The following is a 25,053-nucleotide window of genomic DNA, read 5'->3' as shown; positions in this document are numbered from 1 at the left end:
TTCTCTATAAGACTATCAGGATTTCATTTGTTTCTAAAACTCTTCATTGACTTTTTCCAACCTGTCTCAAAAAGCAAGTTGCTTTTTCCTTCTGTTTCTCTCACTCTGCTACTCATTTTTCCACAATTTCTCTACTTCTCCTTCCCCTCATCTCTTGCCACTAGGAATGGACTTCTATTCTTCTGTCTCATTTCAAATCTTTTATTTCAAATCTCATCTGAAACCTTTTCCTCCCATTTTGTTATACTCCTGTTCTTGTCAGTTTCTGATCATTCCTTTTTTCTTTATGTTTGTTAATACTCCAGAAATCATTTTAGGGTATTATATGTGAAAGATAGCATATTCTCTTGCATCCAATACCCCCAAATATAACATACAACTTGTTTTTGAAAGGCAGAATTAAGAACCATTTTTTCCAATTATGTCTGCATATAGCAGGGACATACACTAATCTTCAGGGCTAGGGACAGACATTAAACATAAACTGGTTGAAGTGATCAGAAACTGGTTTAAACCTGTAACAGAATAGATGTTCAGTGCACATAAACCAGTTTGAAAATGGCTGAAACCACTTTGAGATAAACCTGTTTGAATGTAGCATCAGACTTAACTGATTTGGATCTGGTTTATGTAATGTCTGTCCCAGACCCCTCCCTGGTTTAAGTTAAACCAGACTCCCCCAACATCCTGACATGCTCTCTGGGTTGGGCAGGGCTCTCTGCTCTACAGCAGGGCTGGCCCCTCCCATCTGCTCCTTGGCTGCAGCTCCAGCAGAGACTACAGGTGTCTGGCTGGCTTCTGTTCCCTGCCCCCTTCCCATTTAAGCAGGGATTATTCCCTGCATTACACAGACACACAGCATTAGCTAGAAGACCACACGCTGGTACATCCTGCGGCAGACGGGACAAAAGCAGAATCAACAGGTAGCTTGTAATGTCCCTCTATTTTTTTCTTAATGGGGTGATAAACACTGAGTTAGGGGTGATAAACACTGTGTTATCAATTCCCTGTTCGGCTGGTCAGGAGTGATGGGGTGGGGAGGACAGACCCCTCCCTAATCAAAGCGTCCTGCTGGGGCCTGGCCACACCCTCAGCTCAGTGGAAGGAAGGGAGGGCTGCTCTAGTGCCCCTGGCTTCTAGCCTGAGCCACTGCATTTTTTCAGTCCAGAGGGGATGTCTGTACGATTACAAACTGGTTTAGCCTAGCCAGGTTAGACTAACCTGCAAAGATTGAATCAATTCAGGCTCAGGCTTTTTGAATGTCTGACCCCAGCCCAGTTGACTGACCTCTTTTTCCTGCATAACTAAAGCTGAACCCTAGCTACTACTAAAGACTGGTCTTGATAGATAGATCTATGACTCTGAAAAGAGCTAAAGAGTCCCCAGGACTGTAAAATAGGACGAGAAAGACTAGTACAGCTAGTGGACACCAAAATTGCCCTACCAAACATTAGTTTGACTAGTTGAACATCAAGACTATTAAAAAAGAGAGACTATCATTAACATAGAATGAAGAACAATGAGCCATTAAGTAAACTGACTCCATCAGTTGCCTGAATAGTGATGCCATGGCTGCTGCACTGTCAAGCAGGAATCAAGGCAGGGTGCTTCTGTCCCATGTAGCAAATCAGCTACCCTACTTAATACATACACACCAATTTGGGAGGGTGATTTTTGGGCATTGTATTATGCAAAACCATGGTATTATTAAAAATATTGTATCATACCAATTAAGGCACATATTCCAAAATTATTGGATACATTAGCACACTGTCCACAGTACCTAAGAAGTTGGAGGTGCAAAGAAAAACAAAACATGCTTTCACACATCTTGATAGGAATATCTAATGCACACGGGGGTTGATTTGATCTCAGTATTACTAAAAGAAGCCTCAGAGCCATAATGATGTCTGAGAGGTTAGTCATAATGTTGTAAGAAAATGACCAAAGCACAATGTTTGGTGGGCCCCTTGCCAGAGGAATCCTCAATTGATTTTATAGGATAACATTAAGCCCCATTATACTGCCCATCACATAAAGGAGATTTACCATAAATGAAATTCTGACTCAGTCTCCAAGAAAGTCGAAAACCTACACTTTTTGAGCCAAATATTCAGGTGGTGTAAGTCAACATAGCTCCAATGAAATCATTTGGGATATGTCTATTAACACCAGATATATAGGAGAACATCTTTTTCTCTTTATAGAAAAGAAGAAAAGAAGATTTTTTTCCAAATAAATTATTTTTTTCTTTGACACAAAATATTCTTGTCTATTCTATTTTAAAAAAATAACAAAATAAAATAATTGCCAAATTGTACTGTTTCAATTAACCAATCTAAACTTCTGTGAGTGTTCCATAGGAACCAGTTATTGCATCCTTTTTTTCCCCCCACTCCACAGTTTCTCTCTAGGTAATCTCATACGTAAATAAAAATTAAATTACCCTCTTCATGTTGACATTTCACAAACCCACCTCTCTACTCCAGATCTGCTTACATTTCTCCAAAATACAATCTCTTCCTTTAATATTTTCTTATGGATAACTAGCTTTCACTTCAAATTCAACAGAGCTAAAACAAAGCTCTTAATCACTCCTTCAACCTATACCTGCTTTCTTAATCACTCTAGATATCATTACCACTGTGTCACTGAGTCCTATAACTTCAGTGTCATCTATGAGTCATAGCATGCTCCAAGTTCTAATATCCAAGCTATCTCAAAATCTGGCATCTTCTTCTATTATGTGTCTGTATAATTTTCCTTTCTAATCTATCCATATAGCTAAAAAGCTTGTCAAGCTCTGGTCATTATGTCTTGATTGCTGAAACATTCCTGTCCATAGCCTTCAACCCTGCTGGGAGAGAGGGAGGGAGTGGAGGCAGTAGTAATAGTTGCTTCTTGCTTCTCAGCCTCTTGCGAGCTCGTGTAGCAGCAGCAGTAGTGTATTCCTGTTGGTGCTGCTCTACATGCAAGTAAAGTTTTGTTCGTTGTTCTCTCTCAGCTCTCCCCAGTGAATGTACTTCTCCCCTGCTGGGTTCCAACGGGTGGAATTTTTAAAAATATTTTTTTTTGTTCCCTTGTCCTTGGCTGGGGCAAAAGCAGATGTATCAATATCATTCCAGAATGCTATGGAAAAAAAAATCATTTTCCTAATCCAGGGGTTGTCAACAAGGGATACATGTACCCCTGGGGGAACTCTGAAAGGTCCCAGAGAGAACCCTGGGAGAGCAGGGGCAGGGTCTGGGTGGAGTGGGCCAGCCTGGGGTGAGAGCAGGGCTGCACAGATGCTGTGCTGCTGCTGCTCACCACGCCCCCGCTCCACATCTGGCCACTCGCCCCTCCCCACCCAGCATCCAGCCACTCACCACCCCTCTCCCTGGGGATACACTTACTAAAAAGGGGGCTGCCGACGGTACACGTATTAAAAATGGTTGAAAACCCCTGTCCTATTCTGTCACTTTCCTTTGCCTCTCTTCTCTCTACATCTCACCAGTGGCTGCAGGGCCTTTTATGACTTATTGCTACTCTACTTTCATTCCACATTCTGTATGGAGAGGTCATATTCCATTTTTGATGAGGCCATGGTGGTAACCCTCATCATCTGTGTGTTAATTTGCTTTTTTTTAAAACTCACTTCTGTGCTGCTAGTCATAATACAGAGAAACTTCCAGCAAACACCTGCAAAGTTACGTCATTATGTTCAAGACTCTTTTGCTGTGATATCTATCTAACTTCAATACAATTACTTTTCTGGGGTGCTGCAACCACCACATCTTACACTGACCAGTACTGGGTCTTTGTTTCCTTGTGTTCCACTATTTGTCTATATGCATCTGTTGTTCCCTGCTTTGTATAAGCTGTTTGAAGGAAAGCACCATCTTTTTGTTCTGTACAGCAAGGCCTGGTCTGTTCTAGGGCTCCTAGATGCTGAAGTAATAAAAATGACTTTGGTGGAGATTTCAATTGCTACAAGAAAAAGGTTATTTAAAGCAGTATTGTACAACATGTATTTACATAGTATTTATTCTTAAATATTGTCTCATTTATAACCCAACCCTTCATGGTACAGATCACATTAATGATACCTCACATCTAACTTAAAGCAGTGATTGTGCATAGTGTAGTCAATAGGATTAAGGGTTATTCATAATTTCCTAGCATCATAGTCTTAACAATAATATGGTAAGGATACACCACTATAAACCTTTATAGAAAAGATGAAACCCCTAAAGCACGAGGCAAGCAATTTGGTTAAAGAAAATTATCAAGAAAGCAACAATAATTTTCTTAGTAATTTTTTTTTTCTGTGACTGGTGAGAGGTATTTTGTAGAACTGCTTTTTTCTTAATATGTAGGTTTATTAAATTAACAATAAGACTAATAGAATCATTTACTTAACAAAACAATTTATTTACAGTGAGAAAAATGGTAGTCATCAGTTCATTTTACCAGTAAAAATTAGGAGAAAAAGTAACTAAAATTCAGAGCTTTCAGCTAATAACAAAGAATTCTATACTTCTAATGCATACATACACTTCAAAGAATGCATACAACCAAAACTTTTCAATATTTCAGCTCCTGTTCAAGTAAAATGATATGTTTCATGCAATACTTAGCTTTCTTTTAAAGATAAGCAGTCTGAATATGCTGCATAAGAATAATCTCTAGAAAACTGGCATGCCTTAAAAATTGCAATGTATCAACCATCACACATGCATAATGATATAATTACACTTGATGGCAGCAATAGCACATAATGAAGACTTAATAATGTACACAAACCCGCAAAAATACCATGAAGAATGGATAACCTTCTCAATTAAAAAGGATAGGCCAGAATATATTTTAATTACATATTTCAGATAATATTTACTTTAAAGATCAAATGTCATAGATGGCAGTTTGAGAATAATTTAAGAGGTGCACTGGTAATATCTTTTGGCTTTGGTAAGAGGTACTGTACTAGGGCTACAAAACTGTAATAGTGAGAAGACAGAAAAGAAAAGTCCTATAACAGTCTTAACTGGTATTAGTAAACAGTTGTGGAATCTGCAGCACTGACTCATTCAAACTTTACCAAACTCGACCAACAATGTCTTCTCAGCAGCTTGAGACAAAACAACTGCCCATTAAACAAATTATAAAACAAGGTCAAATTCATGTCCTAATTTGTTAAATCCTAGATACCAGGCATACAGTCACACTACAAAAGTAATCTTAGTATGCACCTAGAATAAAGACCAACCAGTCCCTCAGCACTGATTTCTAACTTCAAACATTTTTCTACTAGGCCTGAGTAATAACTGCAGAGTATTGACCACCCAGGCTGGAGACATACTGTATAACCTGTGCAGGCAATGTTCTACAAAACCAACACACCCCTGAATGTGCACTTTGGGGGCTCAGCTGCGGTGTCTGAACTCTGCAATTTTGATGAGTGGATCACAGAAATGGCAGTGCTTACTGCCAATGTTCACCTCAAAAGAAATGACAACAGCAGCCCTTCTTTATACTGGGTTTCATTTGCTCTCCATCCATGAGGCTCTCTACCAGTCAGTAGCCGAGGTTTTTTTGAACACTGCTGTTCAATGATTTGTTTTTTTGTTGTGTGCCTATAGTAAAATGCAGAATTCAGCAACTTGTTATTCTTTTCAGTGTAAATTGTCTTGAATATATGAACAGCAAATTGCCTCTGCCTTTGTCCTACCCAATGGTTCAGCCCTGTAAAGACCTGCTGAAGTTCCTCACTTTTTTAGTCTTAACTAACCCAATGTAAATAACTTTCCATCTGAAAAATTTGCCTACTCATTATTTATCCCCCTTTCCAGGTCATTCATGAACATACTAAACAAGTCCTAGGCTGTGTGTAGATGAAACGAGGGGCATGTGTGCACAACACTTTAAAGTGGATTAAATGCTTTTGCACTGCTTTAATGGTGTTGGTGTTTGCATATGTTGGCGGCATATTGCACAGTAATCCCAGCCACTGTAGCAAATTCAGTGGTATAATGCACCTTAAATGACTTGGGGTGTACCAAACTAAAACTCCTCTGAGGAGTTTTACTTTGCTACCCTACAGCCATGGAGCAAAGCACCAGGCTCCATGCAGCTCAGGGGCTCTGCAGAAAGCCTGTGCAGGCAGCCTGGCAGCAGCCTGGGAAGGCAGGCTCGGCCCAAGAAGAAAAAAAAAAAGCTGTGAGCCTGTTTTAAATTTGTTTTCCCCTGGAGTCTGCTTTCCTGCCTTAGCTGTGTGGGGGCCCAGTGCTTCCCTCCACAGCGGCGGGGCCCCCTGGGACCCCCAAGCCAGTTGCCTGTGGGCAGGTGTCACCTGGGAGAGGGGGCCACCACTGCCTTAGAGGGAAGCACCAGCCCCCCTCCCGCAGCCCAGGGACCGCTCCACCTGCCAGCAGTTCACTCTTCCCTCCCTACCACTGGAGAGGCAGGTAAGTTCAGGTGTGTGCACGACACAGGGGTTTAAAGGACCCTAAATTGAAGTGGTGTTTTTAAAATCATACCACTTCAATTTAGGGCACACGCCCCTAGTGTTCAGTCTTGGGACATCCCACAAGAAACTTTTGCCATGTTCAGCATTGACCATACTGCCCTACAAATAAAATGGCTTCTTAGTCCCTGAAAGTCCCTCAATCTCTTCCTACATTGATCCTCTCAAGATTCACTTCTTTTTTAAGGGCCATAAAAATCCATTCTGTATCAGACAAATGTCTTCTCCACCTAACCTTCTGTTATAGGAAACCCAAAAACAACTCTCTCAAAATTTCCCCCGTCTCCTCTGCACCTTTCTTTTAAAAAGCAGGGTGTTTGAGGGCAGGGCTGCTTTTATATGTATTTTTTTACAGCACTAAGTGCATTGGCAGCACTTAATAAATGAAACAACAATGTGGTTACCTTTCAAGCTACAGGTGCCCTATATCCAGTCTAAATTATAAATTCATCCATTGATGCAACTTTCAAAATATGAAAAGGTTTCCCTTGCTCAGTTACCAGATATAACCTATGCTGACAGGAGTATTTGGTAAGTATGCCTCCATTCAGCTTTCTATGGAACATGCTCTCTAGTAAAGACAATTTTTTAGCTGTAATTTGCTTTTGTATGGGGTTTTTAGGGTATAGGTTACTGCACAGCATAAAGCAAACAAAAATCATGAAGTCCATGTAATTTTATCCACAGAGGGATCAGAATTAGACAGCAGAGGGGGTGAAGTAACTGGCTGGGGAGGATTCATATGGAATGGCCAAGAAAGTGGACCAGTTTGGGTTGCATGCTGCTTTCACAGCTATTATTTTTGTTAGTTTTGCAATTTGATGCTTCTGATTTTTATTTGATGCTAGTAGGTCTTGAAAGCCAAAGATTTTACAAAGCCAGAAAAATAAACCTGGATCCACTAAAGATTGTTTTCTTCTTTCTTAGCTCTCCTCTAGCCAGGAGTTGGGCTGTCAGTCAGTGTTCCATCCTTGGGAGGAAGAGATTTGATTAATCTAGCCGCGTTGAGACTATATTATGAGAACTTGGCAAAAAATTAGTAAGTGCTTTGATATAGAGTAGACTATAAATGTTGTAGGAAGAACCTCAAGTTAGGATGGCATAAAGTTTTACCAAAAGTGAAGGACATTAGTGTTCTAAATTAAAACAGTAAGGGCTAAGGAAACGATAGCATGGAAATAAGATTTTCTGAAAACAAATCACATTATTATTTACTATACTTGTTTATTATTTGGCAAAATTCACTGGTTTTAGTGTGCCAGTGACTTAGTGATTCTCTCATGGTGCCAAATCCAGCTCCCATTTAAGTCAATGAAAGACTTTGTATGGTCTTTAGTAAGAGTTGATTCGAACCTATATACAGAAATGGCTTTTTCTATTAGTCATTCCACTGATTTCCAGAACCAGTTTTTGTGTAAGATATTACTAGATCATAACAAATATGATATAATTAAGTTGCTACCAAAAATAAAATAATGGCAGGATGTTACTGACCATATACAAACTGTAAACCCATATCCATTTCATAGTGAGTTAATGAAAAGGAAGATGATAACACTTGATCTCCAATGTCTCAGGGCAGTTTGTAACCACCTTAGGAAGACCAGGCAAATGACACCTTTCTCACAGTTGCTAAATATTCTGCTTTTATCATGAACTAGCCTTTTAGATGGAACTACAAGCATGGTAAGGACAACTTGACTGTACTTTGGCTAGGGACACAAATTATACATAAACTGGTATACATGATCAAAAACTGGTTCAAATCTGTAACACAGCAGCAGTTCAGTGCACATAAACCCTTTCAAAAGGCGGAAATAGGTTTAAGATAAAGCTGGATGGATCAAACTTAAGTGATTTATGTTAAATCGGTTTATTGAACTTCTGTCCCAGATCCCCTCCAGATTCAAGTTAACTCATAGTCCCCCAGCATCCTAGGATGCTTTGCGTCTTCCCCACAACCCCTCCCTTTGCAGGATGGGTGGGCTTGCCTTGGCCCAAGCTGTCTGGTCCAGCTGAGCAGGGAGGTGTGCTCTAACACCCCCAAGCTTCTTGTCTGAGCCACTGCAAGCATGTGGTTGCATTTCAGGACTCAAAATTGAATGTCTGTTCACTTGCTTATTGGTTCAATCTGCTCAGTTTAAACTAACCTGCAAAGATTGAATTGATTCAGCCTCCATCTTTTTGACTCTCTGTACTTAACCAAAATGCTAACGTCTGAGCATTCAAACAGTAAAACATGTACTAAGTGCCATCATAGTGTAGACAAGGTTGTTTGGGTAAATGCGACACTTTTATAGATTTAGATTTCATAGATTTCTAGGGTCAGAAGGGACCTATTAGATCATCGAGTCTGACCCCCTGCTCTGGGCAGGAAAGAGCACTGGGGTCAAGTACCCCAGCCAGGTGCTTGTCTAATCTCCTTCTGAACATGTTCAAGGTAGGGGAAAGCACCACCTCCCTTGGAAGCCCATTCCATATTTTGGCAAGCATCACCATAAAGAATTTCTTCCTGATATCCAATCTAAATCTACTCTCCTTCAGTTTATGGCCATTGTTTCTAATAGCCCCAAAGGGCACCCTGATGAACACAGTATACCCTATTCTCGGCTGACTCCCCCTGATGAGTTTGTAGACAGTCACGAGATCACCTCTGAGCCTTCTCTTGCAGAGGCTGAAGAGATTCAGGTCCCTCAATCTATCTCTTCATAGGATCTTACCTGCAGGCCCTCAACCCTATGAGTAGCCCACCTCTGAACCCTTACCAGGTTATCCACATCCCTCTTGAAGTGTGGCACCCAAAACTGGATGCAGTACTCCAGGTGCAGCCTCACCAATGCCACATAGAAGGGAAGTATCACCTCCCTAGACCTGCTTGTGATGCACTTACTAATGCATGACAGAGTGCAGTTAGCTTTACTTATTACCTCATCATGTTGGTGATTTATGTTCATTTTTGCATCGACTATGACTCCGAGATCCCTTTCCACTGCTGTGCTACTTAGAATGGTACTTCCCAGTCTATAGGTGTATTGGTGATTCTCTCTCCCCAGATGCGGCACTTTGCACTTATCTTTGTTAAATTGTATCCTATTCTGATCCGCCCACTTCCCCAGTTTGTCCAAATCTGCCTGAATTCACTCCCTACCCACTAGTGTGTTTACTATACCCCATAGTTTGGTGTCATCTGCAAATTTGGACAAAGTGCTTTCTACACCCTCATCCAAATCACTGATGAAAATATTGTACAGCACTGGTCTAAGGACAGAGCCTTGGGGGACACCACTGCCCACATCTCTTCAGGTAGAAATTGATCCATCCACCACCACTCTCTACGTGCATCCCTTAAGCCAGTTTTCCACCCACCTGACTGTGAAAAAATCCACATTGCAGCTACGTACTTTACTTGTAAGAATTGGGTGTGACGCTATGTTGAAAGCCTTTTTAAAATCCAAGTAAATAACATCTACCTCTACTCCTGCATCTGACTTTGTGACCTGGTCATAAAAAGAGACCAGGTTAGTCAGGCAGGATCTTTTATTAGACCAACTAAATATCTAATAAAATATATCATATTTACCCAAAGAACCTTGTCTGCCTATATCTTTAGACCAACACGGTACAACCAACAGCCCTAAATCATAGTGTAGCAAAGTTGGAACTTTTCTGGGCAAGGAGTATCTCCAGATCATATTATCTAATGTGTTGAGCTAACTGACTGATCCACAAAAGTAATACGATCAGGAGACCCTGGTGCAGTGCTGGGGGCTAGGACTAACATACAGTCTCTATCTCCCACTGCACCAGAGAGGGCTCTGGGCTATTAGGTAAACAGCTATTCATTGGTTCCAGCTCCCCACAGCATACCACAATGCACTGGAATTTTTAACAGGTTTGGCACTTAGGAAGTTGGATTTTTGGTTGTAGCCATGTTGGTCTAAGGACATAAGCAAGTAAGATTCTTTGAGTAGATGTGATACCATTTATCAGACCAACTGAGTAGTTGGAAAAAAGTTCTTAGCAAGCTTTCAGACACAATCACTCTTCTTCAGGCATAGGAAGTCTCCGCTGCTCTGAGACTCCAAGTAATGAGAGAAGCGAACAGTGTGACAGGATGTCAGTGAGAATATAAATAGGCAGAAATTAGAAAAACAAAAGGTAAAGCAGGGAAAAGACAGAGGGAAAAAGTCAAAGGTGAATAAGGGCAGATGGAGAAAGGACTCTACAGTAGTAGAATTTAAAGGTAGAAAAGAGACTATCTGTGGGGGAGGGAAGGGGCAGGGGCCAGACTGAGGCCCCTGCAGTGAGGAACAGAGTGCAGGACAGGCAGGAGCAGGGATGAAGATGAGTAGGGCCCCAGCCGGGCTGGGTGGTGGGCGGATTGGAGCCTAGAGGGTTAGTTCAGGGGCACAGGGGGCCCCCAGCAGAGGCTTGGGGGGCACATGCCCCCCCAATCTGTGCGTGGGGTGCTGGCTGCTGCTGTGCACTGGGCTTTGCACCCTGAGCCCTGCTGCAGTTGCCACGGGAGTTGTGCAAAGCCACGTGAGTCCTGCCGTGAGGCAAGTAGGGGGAATGGCTCAGCCCAGTGGCAGAACGCATGTGACACTGGGCTGCTGCTGAGTCAACTGCAGTGGGGCTCAGGGCACAAAGCCCAGCATGCCGTGGCAGTTGCCTCCACTCCACACACAGATTGGGGGGGCACATGCAGCTACAGCAGGGGTGGGGAGGGCCACGCATGCAGCGATGAAGGAGGCAGTGGTGCTGGGGCAAGCATTGCACAGCTGGTGTGGAGCATGGGACGAAGCCACAAATGGCTCCTCTGGGGGGAACGGGGGAGGTATGGGGGGCATGTGCCCCTGGATCTGCATGCGGGGCAGGCTGCCACTGTGGCCTGGGGTCAGGGTGATGCCAGGCTCTTCCTGGCAGGGGTATTGGACTAGCCTGTGCTCAGGTTAGGCGGGGGCAGCAGCACTGGGAGAAGGGCTATGGGGGGGGACGGGGACCTAAAGGCACCCAAAAATTCACCACAGCCCCCATAACACCCCGTCCCAGCACCACCACTGCCCATCCCGAGCGCAGCAGGCCTCCATTTGTCCTATGAGCCAGCCCGGTCAGGGCCCCACTCACCCCAGGCCCTGCTTTTGCCTGCGCTCCACTCCCTTCCTCACTGTTGGGGCCTCAATCTGCACCCCCTCGTGACCCTTTCCCCTCCCCTCACAGACTTACCTGCTGGGGGTGGGCATGCCCAAATAATTTTTTCTCCCTCTACCTTGATCTGTGCCCTCTTCCCTCCCCACAGACACAGACAGACCTGCTGGGCTGGGGGGAAGGGGGGATGGTGCACAGTAGATCCTGGGCTGCTTTTTAATTCAAAAAGTGATCTACCGCTTAAAAAGGTTAGAGACCATTGCTATAGTGTGTCATAAATCCCATGTCTAATTGAGTCCATGATTTTTTGTATCCAGTAGATTTAAGAAGTGAAGTTCGTAGGCTCATCTACCAAAGGTGTTTTGTAAGGCTTTGCTTTTCTTGTCCTGGATCCAGACTATGTCACCACCACCTACAATAACTAAATATCACTACAGAAACATCACCATTCCTGGATTTTACACCTGCACCTCAAGAAATGTTATACATCTCATCTAGTAAACCAAATGCCCTGATGGAAAATATGAAGGAGAAACCAAACAACAACAACTGCGCACCAAAATGGACACACACTGAAAATCTATCAAAGACAAGAATACCCAACTACCTGTAGGGGCACACTTCTCACAAGACAATCACTCCCTCTCCAATCTCTCAGTTCTAAACCTCAGAGGGAACTTACAAAACACCTTTCATAGATGAGCCTACAAACTCCACTACATAAATCTACTAGATACAAAAATCATGGACTCAATATAGACATTGGATTTATGATACATTACAGCCTGCTTGACATCTGATTCATCAGGTACCTGCCAGACCTGCCCTCTTATATTTTTTTCTCCCCCTCTTTCTCCCCTCCCCTCCCCTACTTTTCTGCCCTTTGTCTTCCTAATTTCCAGCTATTTCCTTTTTCACAGACAACCTCTTTTCTACCTTTAATTACTACTACTGTAGAGTCCTCTCCCCACCTGCCCTTACTCACCTTTGGCTTTTCCCCCCCGTCTTTTCCCCACTCCGTTCCCTGATTTACATTTTGTTTTTCTAATTTCTACCTATTTACATTCTCACTGACATCCTGTCACACTGTTCGCTTCTCTCATTACTTGGAGTCTCAGAGCAGCGGAGACTTCCTATGCCTGAAGAAGGGTGATTCGTGTCTGAAATCTTGCTAAGAACTTTTTTCCAACTACTCAGTTGGTCTGATAAAAGATATCACATCTACTCAAAGAACCTTGCCTGCACTTAGGATGTGGCTTATTTACATCATAGTAGGCATTACTGTACTACTTCTCAGAAAACTTCCTAACTTATAGTAATGCTTACTATGGTCTGAATAAAATACATCCTAGGCTCACAGTGAATAGGAAGGTTGGACCATACCTCTTGTCTTAGAATCCTAACATAAAATTACAGGGAAACATTTCAGTCTCTATCATTCCTGGTTAAAATGTTTTGTTCAAGATATCTGTTAATTACAAATGCCCTGTTTATCAAAGCAAAAAATCATGGCTTTTGTTTGTTTGTTTGTTTTGCAGCTTCCCGTTTTCCAAGGAAGAACTGAAAAAATATCTTCCTCCCTACTACTTCCCCTTCACTTTTTTACTCCTATTCCAGAGACAAAATAGGAAAATGCAAAAAAGAAAGGAAGGGAAAACTTGAAAATGTAGAAAACCCAATATTTTTAAAAAGCTAAATTATTTTTTATTTTAAATTTAACACAAAGCATCTGTATCTGACCAACTCTGCTGTCTACAGTCTTGGTGATATTAGGAATTTAGGGAGATTTATTTATTAACTGTGGCTAAAACTATCTCCTTTTCTATAATTTGTAAGTATTTGAAACTGTAGTCTTGATCTGTGATACCTTTCAAGATATTATTGTGATATCGTCTATGTTATTTGATCCTCTTCATTCAGCAAAGATCCAATAAAATGCCTGCTTGTTGAAAAATTGTCTTTAAATGGCACTCATAACATAAAAGGGCCAAATTCCTTGATGGCTTAATCAGAAACATCTTATTTTAGGTTACTGGCATTACAGCAACTTTCATTAAGAGAGAATCTGATCCAAAGAGGCTGCTTCCTATACTACGATGTACCTCTCCAAAACTTCCTTAAAATTAAACAAAAAACAAAGTATGTTAAAACCATCTATGTAGGAAAAATAGTATCAGTCTTGCTGAACCTGGCAATCATTTAGTAAGCTTCATGTGAACATTAAGATGATAATAAAATAAATCCAAAAGTAGTACATTTTGTGGATTTTAACCATCCACTTAAAAATGGATGACTCAATACATTTTTTTTGAGCACACAAAAGTGTGGTACGTATTTTTTCATGCATGTATTTTTTCAGAAACAAGTCTCTGCCCCAAAGATTTTATGTAATCTAACTTGAGTACCTGCAGCCAAAAGTGGCAGAGGGAATACGATGCATTTCTGCACGATCTATTAAACAACATGTTTAACTTCTACTTTTGATAATTTTTTAACCTCCTGCCTAAGTACCATTTTTATTATAACTTAATCTCTTGTCTGTTTTGTGTTGCCAGCATTTCTACAGTCAACAAAGGGAAAATGAATCCATGCCAGGGATTTATAGTCATATGCAGGTATCCAGTAAATTCAGGTAATAGCTAAAGACAAAATGCAGCATCCTATTCTGCATAAAGGCTAATTTTTTCAAACCAGAAACAGGCACTTTTATTTGAATATTACCTCTTAATCAGCAAAATAAATCTAATCTAAGCAGTACATGGGCTCCACACGAAGATAAACCAATCCTGTCACCACAGATGTGATCACTCTCAGCCTCTATAGGGGGTGACTGCATTATTTTGCTTAAGTCTCAAGTGATAACTATGGCTTTGAATATTCTTTTCTTTCCCATAACACCTATTTCCAACTTTTAAACATACAAAGTGTTTTGTGTGTTCTGCACTTGGGAATCAGTTGTTAAACACAACATTTGCTAATCTTCTTTCATCAGGCAATTTTTATTTGGCATTGGCAAGAAAAGGACATTTTAAAACATTCTCTCTGCCTTGTGCAATATCTAAATACAAAAACAAATATAGCATTATTGGTTTCTTTATATTTCCTGACTCTAAACTCTATATCAAACAGCTCTCCAGGAAAGGAATGACAAACACGGCAAAGCAATAATAAAAAATGAATCACTAAAATGAACAGCTTGATTTTAGCCAATTAATTCACTGGCCACTTTAGACTAGAAGTATTTAGCTCATTAGAAACTAGTATGCAGCTGACCAGATGTTACAAAAAGGCTTTAAATCTCTGTGGTTATTTCAGATATTGTTAACAGGCAAACAGTTTAGAAGAGGCTTCACTCTCATTGTATGTATTGACACTGGAGATGAAAGCAATAGTAATCTAATGGGCATATCCTTTTGGATTTTAAAAAAGGTAATTATTTACAAGTATGTGTTGTGATAAAATATACTCTGCATTGTGGCAGTATTTTAAATTTTTTTACAAAAGGATTCTCCAGAACTAGGAGGACACTAGATAACTCGAAAACTAACTGGACACTGGATCATTCTACAGGGCCAGGCACATGCAACATAAACACACTGCAAGGCCACCCAGTTCTGCCAACTACTGCAGGAGAACTGGGCTAGTATGGGAGCTGGTTATTTGCCTGTGATGTTGCTGCAAAAGCCAAACACTTTTTACACTAAGTTTTCTGACACTAAACTCAGTGAGGCAAGGATAGCTCAGCAGTCAAGACAGCTGTGATACTCTGTACCCCTCTAGCATCTGCAAACCTTACCTTTAAGTGATTCACCACGGGCACATTACCAGTGCTCCCACATCTGCACTGACTGCCTGTTGATACTGATCTAAGAAGCCCAAAATGGCTTGGGATTGGCCTACCTGACAGACTATCCTTCTCCCCAAGTGATATGTACCATGGCTGAGATATTGATGCGTATGTTTTTTCTACCATAAAAGAAGAAATTGAAATAGCTTTAACAAGAATTCACTTCTTCGGGTCCAAAGTAGACATAATGCAAAGTACATTTGGGAATGATCATGATTTGAGGAGAGATGGAGAGGGGGCTAGATGTAGGTTTTCACTTGAAGAAAATTAGGATTTGGAGAAATGGGGATGAAGATATTTCCAATTTGTTGTCTTGTTTCTTTTGAACAGAGAAAGACTGTTGTTTCCCTGTTGCTATTTTGTCTTAATAGGACGTCATTTTTTAAAGTATTTGTTAAGGGTGGTTAAAACTTGGGAGGATCCACTCTTTTTGTGCTCATGTCTTAAAATACAAAATATGGATTAAAATAAATGCGTAACTTTAAGTAAATTTCTTTCTTCCCAATATATCTTCAAGAATTCAATACACACTGTAATGACCAAAAATGCATTCTGATGAAATAACTGTACAGAATTAAAAAGGTGGGTGTAAAAAGAGACTTACCCCTTGTAAGTGCACTTCAGCTGATCTAATGTGATTTTTTTGCACATCTGCTCTATCCTGTACTAAGTTACAACAGAACATCTAGACACATTATGTCTTCCTCTATTTTTATGTTTATTTCATTGTTTGATCGACCCATACCCAATAATAAGTACTGTTAGTGCTCTATGTAGATCATAAAGCGCCTTAATTTTCTTTCCAACAAAAAATGACTTTTCAACCAAAAAATATTTTTTTTCAAGGAAATGCTTTACTTTGATTAGCATTATCTGGTTCATTTATGAAAAAAAAAAATTTCTGCCAAAAAAATGTTTTCCATTTTCTGGGGTTTCAAAACACAGGAAAAGTCATCAGTTCTTTGATTTTTCAACAAAAAATTGTGAGATGTTGAACAACAACAAAAAAGATTTTATATTTTTTTAAACTTTCCCACACAAAATACTTGGCACTTTTCTCCCAGCTCTAGAACTACAAAGTAAGTTCAAGCAAGGAAGGATAGGATGGTTTTGTGTATTTAGAGCAAAACTGTCAGCTAATACCAATCTTGAAAATGTATTGCACAGCTAGTCACTTTGCCTTTCTGGAACCTGTCCGAAAGTCACTGAGATTCACCACAGATTCAGCTCCCACCTATGTGAAGGCAGTTGCCTGGACTGTGGCCTAAATACTGATTTTTTAATCTTTATTACTTATGTGTTTTAACAAGCAGAAAGGAAATATGGTTGGATTTCTAGGACTTGTAGCAGTGCTGGCTGTTCAAAAAGAAGTACTTCGACATAAACTGAGCAAATCTTAATGGAAATTTTCAAGAAAATGCATGCTAGACCTCACAATTTCATTTTTACAGAGATACTGCTTCAAGACTAGAATTGTGTTTTAGTCATTTTATTTTGCATGGTTATTAACTTGCTAATTTTAACATTATACAAGGGCATATGCCAACTATTGATTACTTGGGCTCAGAAAGGGCCAAAGAATAAAATTCCCCCAATTAGCTACGTGATTTGTTCAATTCTGTTAGCTGTTTAAATATGTTATAGAGCCATTAAAGCAACTATTTAACACTTACTGTCTACTGAGTGCTTCTGCATTACAGTTGGGGGTGGGGGAGGAGGACTTTGTATACATTTTTACATGCTATTTCTGATTTATGTTAGCCCACACTATCTCCTTGACTTGTTAAGCAATTAAAATGACAAAAGTAATAACAGATACTTCTTTCACAGCTAAAACTAAATTGCAAGGGAACTGAAAAGATCCTAATAATAAACTACCATTTTACTTTTTTAAGATCAAATAAATATATAATCCAATTTAAATCTCATTTTAATGGCACATTAGATAGTTTCAAACTTGTATTGATTTTTATTTTATTTTATGATTGTAAATAAACCTGGAAAATTCCTTCCCAGATTTTACCACCTGAAACTGCAGCTGTTGGCTGACACTATCAAAGCCTCACAATTCCAAACTCACGTGCAAATCTCATCAAGTGCAGACATTTCTAATTGATTCCAGAAGTTTTTCTTTTGCTAAGATCAGGGGGCAGAAGAAGAATAATGAGTGGCTTTTAAGCAGAGGGGGGAGGGTGATGAGCTTGGGGAGTGGAGATTTTAAAAGCTCCAGCTTGGCTGCTCTGCTAGAAATGCAGAACAATTTTACGGTCAATTGGCCAGAGCATCTGGAATCATACATCATAGTCTTTAGTTGATGGTGGTGAAGCCTACTCACAAACTGGCTAAGTCCAAAATCAGTAATGACTCTGCTGTCACACCTAAGTGGAAACTAACTTAATCTACTGCCAGGTTTAACTGAGACTTTTTCTAAGGGACATTGTTCCCCTTAGGGCAGTTGTCAAGAATATTGAAAGCCCAATACACTGAATGCTCGCTACACAGTATGGAAGACTTTTCTGCATGGAGCTAACATAGAAAATAAAGATTACAACTTGTGTTTGTTTAATTCTATGAGTGTTGACAAGACTTTTTATCATGAGGGTTTCTTCCCATCCCTTCTACTCCCAGGTTTGTACTGAAATACATTTCACATACACCAGCCTATCTTGTTAGTGTACAGAGACTACATAAATGCTGAGGTCATAAATCATAGCACAAGGTATAGAGCATTCAATCTAACAAAAACCAAATATGGAATATACTGTTCTCTGAAATGTGGTACAGATAATCATAGTGAGGGACAGAGAAAAATATTCTACAGAGCAGAAAACTATGGTTGATATGGAAATAATTCCTTATGAGTGAATATTTGTTTTAAGTCTAGGCTCATAAGTCACTCTTCTGACATTTGTAAATTACACTAACAAGTGACATAACAGCAAGTCTTTGTATGATGAAAGGAGATGTAAATCAGGAATATGATAATGTATCATATTTAGAGGGGCTGATGTGAAATGTGGAATACAGGGCAAACAAGTCCCTTAATACAGAAATATATCATATTTTTATCCAGTTAGTTAATACACTAGTTAGAAATATAACAAATGCATACTGGATCAAGCAGGAGTCCATTGAGTTCAGACTGTCATCTTTCACAATATCTAGTACTAGCTTCATCTAAAGAAGACAAAAGTATGCCTGCAGAAGGTACTTTTGACATAACTGGAGCATACAGATGCTTCTTTGTAGCTTTCATTAGAGGCTGGTTTATGCCCTGAGAGCATGACGTTTTTTATTTACCTTTCAAAACCCAGGACAAAGGGTGTTAATCTTTTGGCAGGAATTACCCATACTAATGCATAGGCATAGCCTCTCCTAGATCATCCCTAACCATTACTTATCAAGTCTCTCTTGAAGACCTCCAGTGATGGAGTTTCCACAACTTCCTTAGGCAGTCTATTCCACTGCCTCACTGTTCTAACAGAGAAGTTTTTCCTGATATCCAATCTAAACTTGCTGTGCTGCAACTTCAGGCCATTTTTCTGTCCTGCTCTCTACAGCTTATCATCTCTCTTCTTTATGGCAGCCCTTCAGGTATTTGAAGACTCCTATGCATCACCTCTTAAGCACCTTTATGGCAAGCTGAACATGTGATCAAGTTTGTTTGGCATGGTTTGTTCATAGTAAATCAAGGCTGGCTTGTGATCAGCCTTTCATTCTCCATAAAGATGGGAAAAGATAGCTTCATCCCAGAGTACTGAAAGAACTGGCAGAGGAGGTCTCAGAGTATAATAGAATGACAGAACATTTACATATTTATGGGAGACAGGTGAGGAATCAAAGGACTGGAAAAAGGCCAACATAGTCCACTTTAAAAAAAGGGGTGGGGGGACGGGGACCTGGGGAATTATGAATTGGTTAACCTCACCTCTAATACCTGGGAATGGACCTCCTTATGAAATGCTCCAGTAAATTCCCAGGTCTATACCTGGGAATTTACTGGAGCATTTCATAAGGAGGAGGTGAGGTTAACCAATCCGTAATTCCCCAGGTCCTCCTCTTTTTTCGAAATGGACTATGTTGGCCTTTTTCCAGTCCTTTGATTCCTCACCTGTCTCCCATAAATATGTAAATGTTCTGTCATTCTATTATACTCTGAGACCTCCTCTGCCAGTTCTTTCAGTACTCTGGGATGAAGCTATCTTTTCCCATCTTTATGGAGAATGAAAGGCTGATCACAAGCCAGCCTTGATTTACTATGAACAAACCATGCCAAACAAACTTGATCACATGTTCAGCTTGCCATAAAGGTGCTTAAGAGGTGATGCATAGGAGTCTTCAAATACCTGAAGGGCTGCCATAAAGAAGAGAGATGATAAGCTGTAGAGAGCAGGACAGAAAAATGGCCTGAAGTTGCAGCACAGCAAGTTTAGATTGGATATCAGGAAAAACTTCTCTGTTAGAACAGTGAGGCAGTGGAATAGACTGCCTAAGGAAGTTGTGGAAACTCCATCACTGGAGGTCTTCAAGAGAGACTTGATAAGTAATGGTTAGGGATGATCTAGGAGAGGCTATGCCTATGCATTAGTATGGGTAATTCCTGCCAAAAGATTAACACCCTTTGTCCTGGGTTTTGAAAGGTAAATAAAAAACGTCATGCTCTCAGGGCATAAACCAGCCTCTAATGAAAGCTACAAAGAAGCATCTGTATGCTCCAGTTATGTCAAAAGTACCTTCTGCAGGCATACTTTTGTCTTCTTTAGATGAAGCTAGTACTAGATATTGTGAAAGATGACAGTCTGAACTCAATGGACTCCTGCTTGATCCAGTATGCATTTGTTATATTTCTAACTAGTGTATTAACTAACTGGATAAAAATATGATATATTTCTGTATTAAGGGACTTGTTTGCCCTGTATTCCACATTTCACATCAGCCCCTCTAAATATGATACATTATCATATTCCTGATTTACATCTCCTTTCATCATACAAAGACTTGCTGTTATGTCACTTGTTAGTGTAATTTACAAATGTCAGAAGAGTGACTTATGAGCCTAGACTTAAAACAAATATTCACTCATAAGGAATTATTTCCATATCAACCATAGTTTTCTGCTCTGTAGAATATTTTTCTCTGTCCCTCACTATGATTATCTGTACCACATTTCAGAGAACAGTATATTCCATATTTGGTTTTTGTTAGATTGAATGCTCTATACCTTGTGCTATGATTTATGACCTCAGCATTTATGTAGTCTCTGTACACTAACAAGATAGGCTGGTGTATGTGAAATGTATTTCAGTACAAACCTGGGAGTAGAAGGGATGGGAAGAAACCCTCATGATAAAAAGTCTTGTCAACACTCATAGAATTAAACAAACACAAGTTGTAATCTTTATTTTCTATGTTAGCTCCATGCAGAAAAGTCTTCCATACTGTGTAGCGAGCATTCAGTGTATTGGGCTTTCAATATTCTTGACAACTGCCCTAAGGGGAACAATGTCCCTTAGAAAAAGTCTCAGTTAAACCTGGCAGTAGATTAAGTTAGTTTCCACTTAGGTGTGACAGCAGAGTCATTACTGATTTTGGACTTAGCCAGTTTGTGAGTAGGCTTCACCACCATCAACTAAAGACTATGATGTATGATTCCAGATGCTCTGGCCAATTGACCGTAAAATTGTTCTGCATTTCTAGCAGAGCAGCCAAGCTGGAGCTTTTAAAATCTCCACTCCCCAAGCTCATCACCCTCCCCCCTCTGCTTAAAAGCCACTCATTATTCTTCTTCTGCCCCCTGATCTTAGCAAAAGAAAAACTTCTGGAATCAATTAGAAATGTCTGCACTTGATGAGATTTGCACGTGAGTTTGGAATTGTGAGGCTTTGATAGTGTCAGCCAACAGCTGCAGTTTCAGGTGGTAAAATCTGGGAAGGAATTTTCCAGGTTTATTTACAATCATTGGCTCCTCCTTTATCTGCTGGTTTTATTACTATTTGGTGGTTAGATCTTAGAGATTCTATGGCCTTTTTCTCTGGTAGAGAGAGGTTGTTGTGGTGGCGTGTGTTGCTGATTATTTCATTGTTCATTCTTTCCCTGAAGTAGTCAATGTAGCGGTCAAGGTTAGGGTTTCGTCCACTGCGAGGTGTCCAATCTGATGTTTTTTTGGGTTTTTTGGCATTGATCTTTTCTTGAATGTTTCATCCTCTGACAACATTCACCTTCCAGTTCAACAATACTTCTCAGAAAACATTCTTGCTTTATGGCTTAATTTAAATGTAATGAATCAATGCAAAACTACCAGGCTTTAACTCAGGCAACTGGCTCATGTTAATAATATTTATTTTAAAACACTAGCACAGGAGGAAGAGAGAGAAACTTGGCCTCTGTAACTTTCCTTTCAGTTCAAAAATAAGAATGCAAGGTTTGGTCCTAATATCGGAAGGCAGATGTTGAGGCAGATGTCCCTGGTTTGGGCCTATTGACACAGTAACCCTACAGCATGTGACGAACAAGGACTGTTTTCTTCTTGCTCACCCATATACACTCAACTACCTGAAGGCAGTGGACAGTGACCAAAAGAAGCAGAGAGCTGGGAAGAGGGTCATCAACAACAAACATAAAGTCCTAATGATAACAGTGAAGAGGAACTATCTGGAAATGATATACATTCTAGTCTGTGATCCACCTCTTGGCCACTCCAAAATCTTACTAACTTGGTATATTCCTGGCAGAAGCACACAACTTTATAAGAAATCTATTTGAGTGACTGAACATGTATGAACAGCACATTTATAAAAGTTCATTTATGATTCAAGATGGTTATCAAGTCAAACCAAATCTGCCAGTGATCCAATGCAGACAATACATTTAAGAACTCTATGACACAATTAAACATTAGGCACACAAAATATTGCTGTATCAGTTGTCTTTACATCTTTAAATAATTGTTAAAAAAGGCAACTTACACATTGACAAAAGTGAATCAACCAAACTTACCAGAAAGGAGTTCTGTTTTTTTTCTTTGATTTTTTTTTTCCCCACACACAATTTAAGTTATTTTACTGATTATTTCATTCTTATGTCAGGGCAAATCCTTATGTATTTATTCTTTAACTTTGTTTATAGCCTTTTTGCGATAAGTGAACAGCTATTTAAACAATCAGTACACAATAGACACAAATATACCTTAAAATGGATATAATATATGTGGGCAAGTGAGAGGATAAGAAAGTGTAAGTGCATCTGAGACAAAAAGCAGCAAACAAAAATGATTAAATTAATGTCTGTCTCAAATTGTGAATAAAACCAGCATGGCTGTGTGAGTGCATGGAACAGAAGGAAAAAAGAGTGAGGTGCAGATGAAAAATTGCATGGGCAAAGGTAGCAAAAGTAAGCATGATATAATGCTAGAGAGATGTACGTTTGTGTGCATCACAATATACCACTGTACATAAATAAAAAGGGTAGGTGAGTGGTTTCTATTACAAACAGAATCACTAGTCCTACCCTCAGGATTGGAGGAAGTTGTCTAAATTTTTCATTGGTTCAAATCCATCCATATCATTAACCAGAAGAAACAATTATGAGCTAAAGACTGTTTGGTAGCCTTTCCCTTTTTTTTATTTTTTTTTTTTAACATGAATTCTTGATTTTACTCAACTTTATTTAAATAATCATATGTATCATAAATCCCACCATCACACATAGCACAAATTATCATGCTTGTTGATAGTCTTATCAGGGAGCTCAAAAACTATATGTACATGGAAAATGATAACAAAGATAAGGTGTTACCTTCTGTATCAGGAAAGGTAACGTCAAAAACCTGTCCACAGCTATAGCACAATCCACAAACATTATACTAATGTAAAAAAAATATTTTATTACATCTACTATTTCAAACTTTGGTCTGTCCACTGACCAATGATTTGGGAGGAAGCTCGCTTAAAAAACAACCCACATACACATATCATGGGAACAAATTGTTTCTGTGACATTGCCAATGCTGAGTAGCCAGCCAGATAAAAATAAGGAAAGACAAAGGAGGAGCCAGAGAAACCATAAGAGAAGAAGGCCCAATGAAAGGAAAAGAAACAACACTGAAGAAATGGAATACAAGCAGAGAGTGAGAGAAACAGACAGAGAAAAGGAGAAAAGCTACCTAAGTCAGAAGCTGAAGGATTGTATTTCAGTGAAGGAAATGAATTAAGGAGAAAGAAACAATACTTAAAAAAATTAAGGATTAATAGACTAAAACTGGATTTTATCTATTGCTTATTTCTTCATGCCGGAATAGAAAACAGTTACTCCAGAAATAATCAGAATTATTTCCCCAAACAATAACTTGTTTCTTTTAATCTACTCCTTTTTTACTTACATTCACATGTATATCTTGAATGCACATGCACTTACATATCACTGCAAGAAGAGTAAGTGAAGCACTTTTTTTTTTTTTTTTTGCCAACGGAGACTGTGTGTTTGGCATAAAATCCCTTTTGCTTTAGGGCAGCAAAACATACATTAGACAAATATTTCTATGCTCTAAGTATATCATTATAATAGGTTACTCAGTGATCACTGGAAAAATGTTCCATTAGCTATGCTTTTCAAATTCAAACAAAAAACGTAATTATTAAATCCTTAAAACATCTGTGATAGTACCACCAGATGCTGATTAAAAGAAAACAAAAATCTTTGATTTACAAATCAAGCTTATGACGCCAGTATCACAATTACCAAAAATTTAAAACAATTCTTAAATAGTGACATTTTGCTCACTAGCTTTATGTTTTGCCTAATAAATATTGTTTCCTGTCTTAGAAAAAGACACCATAAAATAATGGGGTTTTTTCCATAGTGATTTTGCCTCATGGCAGGAAAAAGGCAAAAGAACTGGCCCCATTTCGCAAAGTCTTTGGGAACCAAATTGCCAGTTGAGGTAAACTGGTGTAACTCCTTTGAAGTCCAGGGAATTATTTCAGTTGACACACTGAAAAATCTGATCTGACTTTTAAGGCATTAGGTTTTTCTTCTGCCAGTATAACCAAAAGATACGTATATATCTTAGTTCTTAGAACAACTTAATTTTGCTGAGGGGAAGAGAAGAAAATATCTGAAGGAATTCCTTTTAAAAAGTCACCCACATCAAAAACTACCATTTATTATGTTTAACACATTCTTTTTATATTGCTTATATAAGTATCCTGCTGCATATTATCTTGGCATTTCATTCAGTCACCTTTGATTTTTGTCATATGATTGGGAAGGAATTTGGACCCTGGTAATACAGCCAGATCCCACAAGTAAACTGTTTGATAGCCACTCTCTCCTAAAGTCTAGCAGAACATTCATAAAGCTGAATGAGCACAATCCTAACATACCATCGTGTGAGAAGCAACTGTATAGTTCATATTAAATGCAGACCCAAAATGCAAAAGGTGAATCAACAATACACAAATGAGCCATGTGAAGATACAAAATCATTCAATCCAAATTCACTTTCAACAATTGGTAACACTCCCATTCATGTTTGCTATTGTCTTTGAGAATAGTC

General features: G+C 39.4%; 1 protein-coding gene across 1 annotated transcript in view; it reads right to left on the bottom strand.

Annotated features, from left to right (window-relative positions):
- Positions 1 to 25,053, bottom strand: part of AGMO (alkylglycerol monooxygenase) — a gene marked incomplete at its 5' end in the record, with an annotated part of 205,063 nt that overhangs the window by 106,056 nt on the left and 73,954 nt on the right. The gene's annotated exons all lie outside the window — the stretch shown is intronic.

Source organism: Alligator sinensis, unplaced genomic scaffold (genome assembly GCF_000455745.1).
Source record: "Alligator sinensis unplaced genomic scaffold, ASM45574v1 scaffold435_1, whole genome shotgun sequence".
NCBI lineage: Eukaryota > Metazoa > Chordata > Crocodylia > Alligatoridae > Alligator > Alligator sinensis.
This window is presented reverse-complemented; position numbering and strand designations above follow the sequence as displayed.